The sequence below is a fragment of the Bombus impatiens genome, unplaced genomic scaffold (genome assembly GCF_000188095.3).
Source record: "Bombus impatiens unplaced genomic scaffold, BIMP_2.2 scf_1445, whole genome shotgun sequence".
Classification (NCBI taxonomy): domain Eukaryota; kingdom Metazoa; phylum Arthropoda; class Insecta; order Hymenoptera; family Apidae; genus Bombus; species Bombus impatiens.
In genome coordinates, this window is record NT_177864.1 from 427,331 (window position 1) to 435,851 (window position 8,521).

At 44.5% G+C, this 8,521-nt stretch overlaps 1 protein-coding gene across 1 annotated transcript in view; it reads left to right on the forward strand.

Moving 5' to 3' along the window:
* LOC100749540 (potassium voltage-gated channel protein Shal) overlaps positions 1-7,707 on the forward strand; it is a gene marked incomplete at its 5' end in the record, with an annotated part of 99,421 nt that extends 91,714 nt beyond the window's left edge. Inside the window, one exon of the mRNA XM_033324028.1 lies at positions 1,432-7,707. The remainder of the gene's footprint in view (positions 1-1,431) is intronic.
* Positions 7,708-8,521: the final 814 nt, after the last annotated feature.

Consider the following 8,521-nt stretch of genomic DNA (forward strand, 5'->3'; position numbering starts at 1 on the left):
GGGGAGGCGGGGTTGGGACGGGATCCGTTTTGCCAGGCCTGTTCTTAGCCCAACAATCGGTTCTTCTTCGTTCGCACGGGCTTTTCTTCTTCCTTTTTCTCCGAGGCGCCGTGACCGAGTTTCAAAGGAGGCCTAGTTCCCGCGCGCGCCAACTTCTCTGACTTCCTGAAACGCCGCGAACAATAAGCTCGAACCAACGACCCGGTAACGGATGCGAGACACGCGCCTACTCGTCATTTTTTTCCTATTTTCTTTTTCCTTTGTTTTTTTGTCTCTTTTTTCTGTTTCTTTCTTTGACGCTGCAAATAAAATTTTTATCGCGTGTTTTTTTTTTTTTAGCCTTTGACGATTCGTATTTTTCACGTCCAAAGCTTGGGATTTTTGAAGTTTCGTTATTGTTTATAAACGTAAATGAAAGTAACGATGGTTAACCAGACTGGAGAAACCAAACAGATTGCGGTTAGTCGAGTGCGAGCGTATTCCGCGAATATTCGAACTCGATTTTCTCCAAAACGAAGCTCTATATGGAAAAACTTGATTCCACGTTTTCCACGTAATTTTACGCGAAGAATCGTTTTTTTCTGGTCGCAGCACGATTTCGGAAACGTGTTGTACGACGTGTTTCGCCAAACTCGAGTCTTCGTGCAGGTCTCTGAAATTGAATTTCAATCTTCTCCGCGACGTTTTTCTATTCAATAAATTCCGTTAAACGGTAGATATGTTCAAAGGAACGGTTGGCCGAGGTACAAAGAAGCGGGAGGAAGTTTCAAAGGACTCGTTCTAAAAGAAAGTTGGTCGCGTGGCTATTTGGCACGCTTCGTGAGTGAGATTTCACACGGCGCGACTTTTTAATGGCAATCTTGTCGAGATTTCACGCGACACGCTAACCAACCGAGGGATTTTTTCAGGGGAAATATACTCGACGTTCTTTTAGCCTGAATTTAACTCCTTGGAGAAGATTCTCTTCCCTAGCGAGCCTGTTTCATCACCCTTAGCCCTAGAATAGTAAAGTAAGAGTGATTGGACCAAGACCAAGTGCCAGGAGATTTCGTCGGGATGCTTATCTTCGTGATACTTCTCGACTTTATGACTTTGACAAAATTTCTGCTGCTCTTTTGGAACATAACGGTCTGCTGATTCTATTTTCACGCCGTAAATATCGCTAAACGTCCCTTGATTTCCTTCAGTATAACTCGTATCATCCTGTTTAACAAACAAAGCGGAATAAGAAAGCAATTAGGAGCAAGTATAAATTCGTACCACGATCTCAACCACCAGTAGAGCTCTCGAGAGTGGAAAATTATGCGAACGAAGAGTGACGATTTTCATCGTCCGCGTGGATTTTCATCGACAGTCTGGCACCTCGATCGATCTTTCGAACGACCGCGACTTACGCGCGAATCCAGTGTATCAGAGCGCTTTTAATTTCAGTAAGAAAGCAGAGACAGACGCGAGAATCGATGGCGCCTGGAATGGCAGGCGCCACCATTTACCATGAGAAACAAAGAGAGAGAAAGAGAGAGAGTTTCCACGGAGTCACTGTGAAAGAGAAAACTATAAAGCAAACAAACGTTCAACGAACGCAGAGCATTAAAGGATCGACGACGATCCACGACGTCCTCGAGGAGGACGGAAGCCGCACGTTCTCGAAGGGCAAGTATTCCGCGCGACTCGAAGCTGGACGGAAGACACGAAACCGGAGGAACGCGAAGAAGAGGACTTCCCGCCAACGATCGAAGCCGGAATTCTTCGTGTTTTCGAGGACGAAGATTCGCGAATGCACGCACACGCGCCTGCACCACCTTCTTCTTTCTGTTTTCGCTCGCGAGATACGTGGCATCGATGGATTTTAGTCCCGTCTCGTACCGCGTTAGCTGCGCCTCTTTCCGCCCGAGAACACGAGGCGCGACACCCTGTTTGCAACAAAACGGAAAGAAAAACGAGGAAAGAAGGACGAACGTATCCGAACCGGAACGCCGTGAAATCGGACGCTGGTGAAAAACGATTCGTCGATGCGTGCACGTTGATCGACTTTGCCTCCTGTTCTCGCTTTGGAAAGGAGCTTTTTCAATTTCCAGCCGATCGGCAGAAAATGCCGCGCGACTCGCTGATTTCCGGCACAACTGGCGCGCGTTCCAGCCGCCTCGTTATTTCCGCAACGCGCGCGTCCATCAATCCGACCGGGAAACGAGCGTAGTCGCCATATAGATCGGTCGATCGAGTTTCGTTCGCATCGTTCCAACGAAACGCTCACTTTCCCCGTTCCTTTGCGCTCTTTCACAGCATCTTTCTTGGTACGTTTCCAAGAAGGACGTCGTCGGAACTTCCTCTTTCGAATGGACGCTTCTCGCAGCGAAAAAGTAGCCGGAAGTGCCGGGCCGAAATAATCGAGAGGAAGGACGGTGTCAAAGAATCGTATTAGCGATCTTAAACGAACGATCCAGGCGATAGGGAAAGCGAACGATCAACCGTCGTTTACGATCGTTCCAACTCTTACGAGTCGTCGTAATTCTTTAGAGAGAGTTAGAGAGAGAGAGAGAGAGAGAGAGAAAGTTAGGGAGAGAATGGGAGAGAGAGAGAGAGAGAGAGAGAGAGAAAAGAAAGAACGTCCCTTCTAGTTATAAGGATAAATTCGATTTTTAAAAATGTCTTCGCGAAAGCGAGAGAAATTCGATCGATCCATGAAACGTACGTACGCAGTTTCTTATAAGGAGTCTCTTAACTCGCTAGGTTTAAGTTAGCGAACGATACATTTAAGGGTACGCGAAACGACGACGATGATCGATCGATTCGTCGAGGCGGATATAAAAAGAGAAATATAAGAGAGCAGGAAGAAATATAGTAATTTTACGATCGCGGTCGTAAAATGTAAGAAACGATGGTACGAGTAGGGTTTTCGAATGGTATCCACGTAGAATTCCCGTATTCGCTGGTGCCCTTCTAGTATTAGGGATGGGTGAGATCGACGAGAAACGATCGCGAGCGTTCGCTAGGGACCGCGTACCTTGATACTCTAAATAAAGTAAGATGATGCCCTCGTTCTTTCAAAACTCTTCGACGAGTCCAGTTTTCGTTCTTTTTTTCCCTAGTTGATAGATTTGTCGATCGAACAGCCGATTCGAATAATCAACGGGAATCGATTGTGGAATCGTTGCGCTTCAGCTGCATTTGTTCGGAATCGTTGTCGGATATCGAAAGTGAATGAGCCAATTTTTTTAATTCTACCGCAATTCGTAATTATAAAGTGGGAGGTTGCAAGAAATACAGGGATGGAAGGGTGGGTCCAGCGAATCCACGGTCGAACCTCGTTTATCTCGGGGGATGAAACAACGTTAGAACTTCGCAGGAACCTTCTCTCGGGCGACAATAGGCTACGAAGAATCGGTGTGTTTTAATTTAAACGACGCTGTAAATAATCGTGGGAGGCATGGGAGGAGTCTCGTGTTGTCTGTAATTAACTTTGTAATTAATTGTAAACGATCTAACGGAGCGAAGACGAACAAAAGAGAACAAAAAGAAACCAAAAGCAGAGAAAATAAAAGAGACAGAGAGGATATATATATATATATAATATGATAAATGCAAATAAGAAAAGGAATATATTATATATATACATAAAGATATACAGATATATTCTACAGGTAAACATACACATACGTACACACAGGCGCACACGAACGTAAATACGTCGGAACGAGAGGAAGTACGTCAGGAGGACGTATTAACACATATTACTAATCATACACACATACACATACAAACTTGCAGCACCCTCGCGTCGCGCAATAAAACAAATTCTAAATCAACTTTCAAAAACTAGAATGCGTGCCTGAGTGCGTGGGAGACCAACCCTCGTGAATCACCGAGCCCAACCCTTCTTTAAACTCTAATTTAGATGTTAAATATTAGCTAATTTTAGATGAGCGAGGGTACGCGTGTTTTGGTTGCTCAAAATACTCTTGAAAATCGAAAGTGGGACGGAAAGGGAACAAAGGAAGGGAGAATTTTTTTATTTTATTAATTTTCATCCACGCGAGCTATGTGCATGGAAGCATCACGATACAGATTAAAGTCAAGTGCGGCAGAATTCTTCGAACCGTGTAGCCGAAAATAAGAAAAATGTAGAACAAACTATTTTCAACGTTGAAGCGAAAAGGGAGGGGAAGGAAGAATATTAGCGAGGTCAGGAAGTTATTAACATAGAATGCGAAAAATGCATCGTCGGAGGTGCGGCTCGGTGGTTCACGGGCAGAAAAAGACGTAAACGTGAATCTAAGTAAATAAAAAAGAAAAAAAAAAGAAGATTATTACATTATATTAATATGATCGTAGAGATAATCGAGAATAATGTGTCAGGTCCTTTGTCGTCCAAAGAGCTGCAGTTGTATCACGAGATCGCGTATTAAAAAGCGAATGGGAAACTAGAGAGAAGGAAAAATAGAGAAAATAGAGAGTGTAAGGTTAATGCTACGAAGAAATCGAACGTAGCAAAACGATGGCTCGAGCTTAATCCGAATTTAAATATAATACCTCTCTCTCGCAACATTTAAATTATAACGATCCCTCGATGTTATCGTACATTTTTTATTCCTTTCTTGTCTTAGAAAGATTCTAATAAATTTAAGGAAAAGCAAGAAAAAGAAAGAAATATAACAAATATGACGTACCCAATTTGTTGGTCGAGAAAAATGGCTGTCCGGGTTAAGCTTCGACGCCATGTTGCCTTTGCCAGCACGAAATTGCTCGGGAAACTCGGTAAAAGAACGAGGAATAAAAAAAAAAAAAGAAAAAGAAGAAGAAGAAAGCATAGAAAATAAAAATCGATAAAAAACGTAGCAGCGTGCGCGAGTTATTTAGAGATTAATTTGCCGGAACTAATTAGTCTGTCGTTGTTGGCGAGTTATCGCGTCTTTACTTCCGGTTCGCGACGCAGCGATGCACGGAGATTTTCCGATTCGGCAAGGGTCGTTCGCGAACCTTTTCTACTCGGTCTTCGATTTCGATTACGGATCGTCGGGAGTCCCTGGTTCGTCGATTTCCTCCCCGTGGTTTCTCGTGGCGTTAGCCGGAAATCGCGTCGGCGCTGCCGTTGCCGGCCAATTCACCGGCTAATCGATCGGTCTCGAGCCGAGCTCTATGCAAGTAATTTTCGAGGAATAAAAGAAAATAAAGGGGATGAAACGGTGACTCTCGTGATGCGTGTGCACCGAGGAAAAAGCTGCTTGACACTCTCTGCTTCCTATAGCGGAATACGACAGTCTTTATATTTACAAAATGGAAAGAGAGAAAGAGAAAAGTATCTCTGTTATTTGACATTATTGTTTATTTTCTGCGAACTGGTATTTCCATTGTTCCGATGATCTTTACACTTCTCTTTTTTTTTATTCGCTTTGTGGTGCACAAGGAACGAGAAGATCGAGGGAACACGCGATCGAGGGAAGCTAGGAACATGAATAACGAGTCTTTCAATTCACTACCGTACTGCCAATTTTTCCGATGAGACGCGTAATAACTTTAATAAGAGTTTAAGGCGAGGCGAACTGGCGCGACGAGCGATACGATTCGCGTCCACATACGCTCGTCCGACCTTTGTTCGTCTTCTTTCGTCGCTCCGAAGTCCTGACGGAGAGCTATCCCGCGATGTTTCCGGAGGGACACGTCACAGAGGGTTCTACTCTTTATCGCTAAACCATTGCCACGGTTTTTCCCTATTATACATCGTAATCTACCGCTAAAGATAATAGCAATTTTTTCGAACGAACAACAAGCGTCCGTGTTCTTTTTGAAATCTATAAATTGATCGATATTCAGCGATTTATTCCCCTGTGATAACTCCGTCGATGCTGCAACGCCCGATCCAACAAAATCCTACGTTCTGAACATACGTTCGAATCGATCGTTCTCGCTAAATGTAATCGACACAAAGAGAAAGAAGCGGGTACTTTCGCCTCGCACAATCAATGGAAAAAGCAACGCGATTCTCCTGCGGTGCGAGAGGAATCGAAGGAAACTGAATGAACCGTGGCGCGAGCATCAGACGCGACTGAATTCGAGCGGTTCGATCGATCAGCCGTGCCGCTTCCGCTTTGTTTCGAAGCCGATTAAAAGAGCCACCCTCTCCGCCGGTCCCTCCGGTGGACTTGCTTTTGCATCGTGAACGGAAAAAGCGATCCTTTTGTAATCAGGACACCGTCCACAGGACCTGCGAGCGTAGCAGGATCGGCCAATGTTCCTGACACGCTCCACCGTGATTGCGATTCACGCCGTTCGACCGGGAGATCGAGCCTGCGAAACCAAACTTTTCCAGGTTTTCCAGCCGCGGGAAATTATCCAATGAATACGAAATTTCTGTTCATTTGCAACGAGCGAAGTAGATTCACGGACGAATCTTGTGTTACGCGAAAGCGTTGAGAAACCGACGGTGAAAGATTGAGAACGAATAGCTGTGCGAAAATTTTAGAAGCTACGTTCATTTTAAACGATGGTTTTTCCAAGTTCGTCTCGATGTTCGATAATTCTTAGAAAAGTTTCACGATCGCGTAATAAATAACTTTAGTGGATTTCTCGATGTTTCGTAAGTTTATCCGTAACAGCGTGACATGCAACGCAAAGATGTACATTTCTATAAACTATCCTGCCGTTATTGAAACTTTTACCGAGATTCACCAGTTCCTGGACACGTGTCCCTCGTGAAACTAAAGCTCTTACAGTTTCTCAACGCATGTAGGTTGCAATCAATTTCAAAGTTCCCTCTCCCGGTCGTGACTAGACAGTTTATGTAATCGAGCGACGATTAATCGAGCCAGATTGGAAACGAGAACAGACCGCCGGTGATTCGAGGATCGTCGCAACGCAGAGACCTGCGCCGGACACCGAGTTCGTCGAACTTCCCTTCTTCTTTGTATATTTTTCTTAAAACTGATCGAACAAGGGGGTCGCTTCTCCTTCGAACGCTTCTGATCCCGTTAGTTCCACGAAATTTAATTAATCCTCGAATCTTTCGATCGAACATAAAACTGTCGAGCGTTCTTCTAATCGAAGTTTTCACGCGAGAAGAACGATCAGCGAGGATGAATCACGGGAAGTTCGAAAGGAAAGCGATCATCCTGACTGTTTTCGTAGCCTCGTGTAAAGAAACGTCGCTGAGAAAGAATCGAAAAGGGACAAAGACGATGGAAACTCCAGGGGAAAGAAACGCGACGATAGTGTTCGTCGAGCGGTGTCGCGCAAACGTCTAGTTTCCGATGCACTAACTTTAGTTTCCTAAGCGGACACGAGAACAATTGTCTCTCCGGTCAGAGGCTCGGGGTTACGCACCGTGTTATCGATCATACTTGGCAATAACGATATTTTTAATCGTACAACTGTAAAAAAAAAAGATGGAGTAAAGAGAACAGAGAGAAACAGATAAAAAGAAACAAAGGAGAAAAATCTATATATATATATAAATAAATAAATGAATGAATAAATAAATATACATACGTAATAAGTGGACGGAGAAGTAAAAGAATAAAAAAGAAAAAAAAAGGAAAGGTAGTTGGAAAGACGATTTATCGACAGCGGTCAAGCGCCGGCACGTTGTAACAAGTACACCCGATAGTTGTAACTAGGAACGGGATGAAGACGTTTTAGCCGATGGTGTTGTCCGTCTTCGGTAGCTTCCACGCCTTACTCAAAAGTGAAAAATAAATTGAAATTCATATTTAACACGCTACAGTCCCTTCATTCCGTTCGTACGGCGTTTCGTCTCGCGAATCTCGCGCGATTAAATTAATTTCTTATCTATCGAATAATCGACCGATCGATCAAACAAACGAAAAAAGAGTGAAACAGACTTCTTCGCTTAGTACCCTTGACGCTACGGGCTAAAAGGAAAACCAAATTTTCCAATACTGCCAGTTCGTTCGATCCATCAAACACTCCATCTCCGATCACGCCTCTAACCATCGTTCATCCCAAGAGTGTCGACGAACTTCCCGCGATTCGTCCGTGGAGACCGCGCGTCCCCGTGTCCCACTGTCGAATTGTAGCAGCGGCTAACGAAAAGAAAACACGGAATTAATTGGTGTTTGCGGAACACCGGCCACAAAGGCGAAAGAGGTAGGCGCGCGCTCTCGTTTGCGCGGGAAATTGATTCGTATTTGCGTGAACGTGCGACAGAACGTGCTCGTTAGCCACCGGACGATACGAACCGGGCGCAACGGTATTTGCTAGCCGCAACGTAAACGTCGCTCGAACGCGGTATATTTATGGCTGTATCGTGAAACCCACTCGTGCCACTTTTTCGAATCGCGATTAGGTCGTTTTATTTCCGGAACGTCGGTCAAGGACGTCGATACTGGACCGAGCTTAAATTGGAAATTGAACGTCGACGACGCAACGAATGCTAGCTTCTATACAGATTCGACGAGATGTCCATAGTTTGCCCATCATAGACATATATCCAAGTTTCGAAACATATTACGGAAAGACGATGGAGTTCCTTTTTTGAAGTAGATTCAGGTCGTGCTGTCCGTGCACC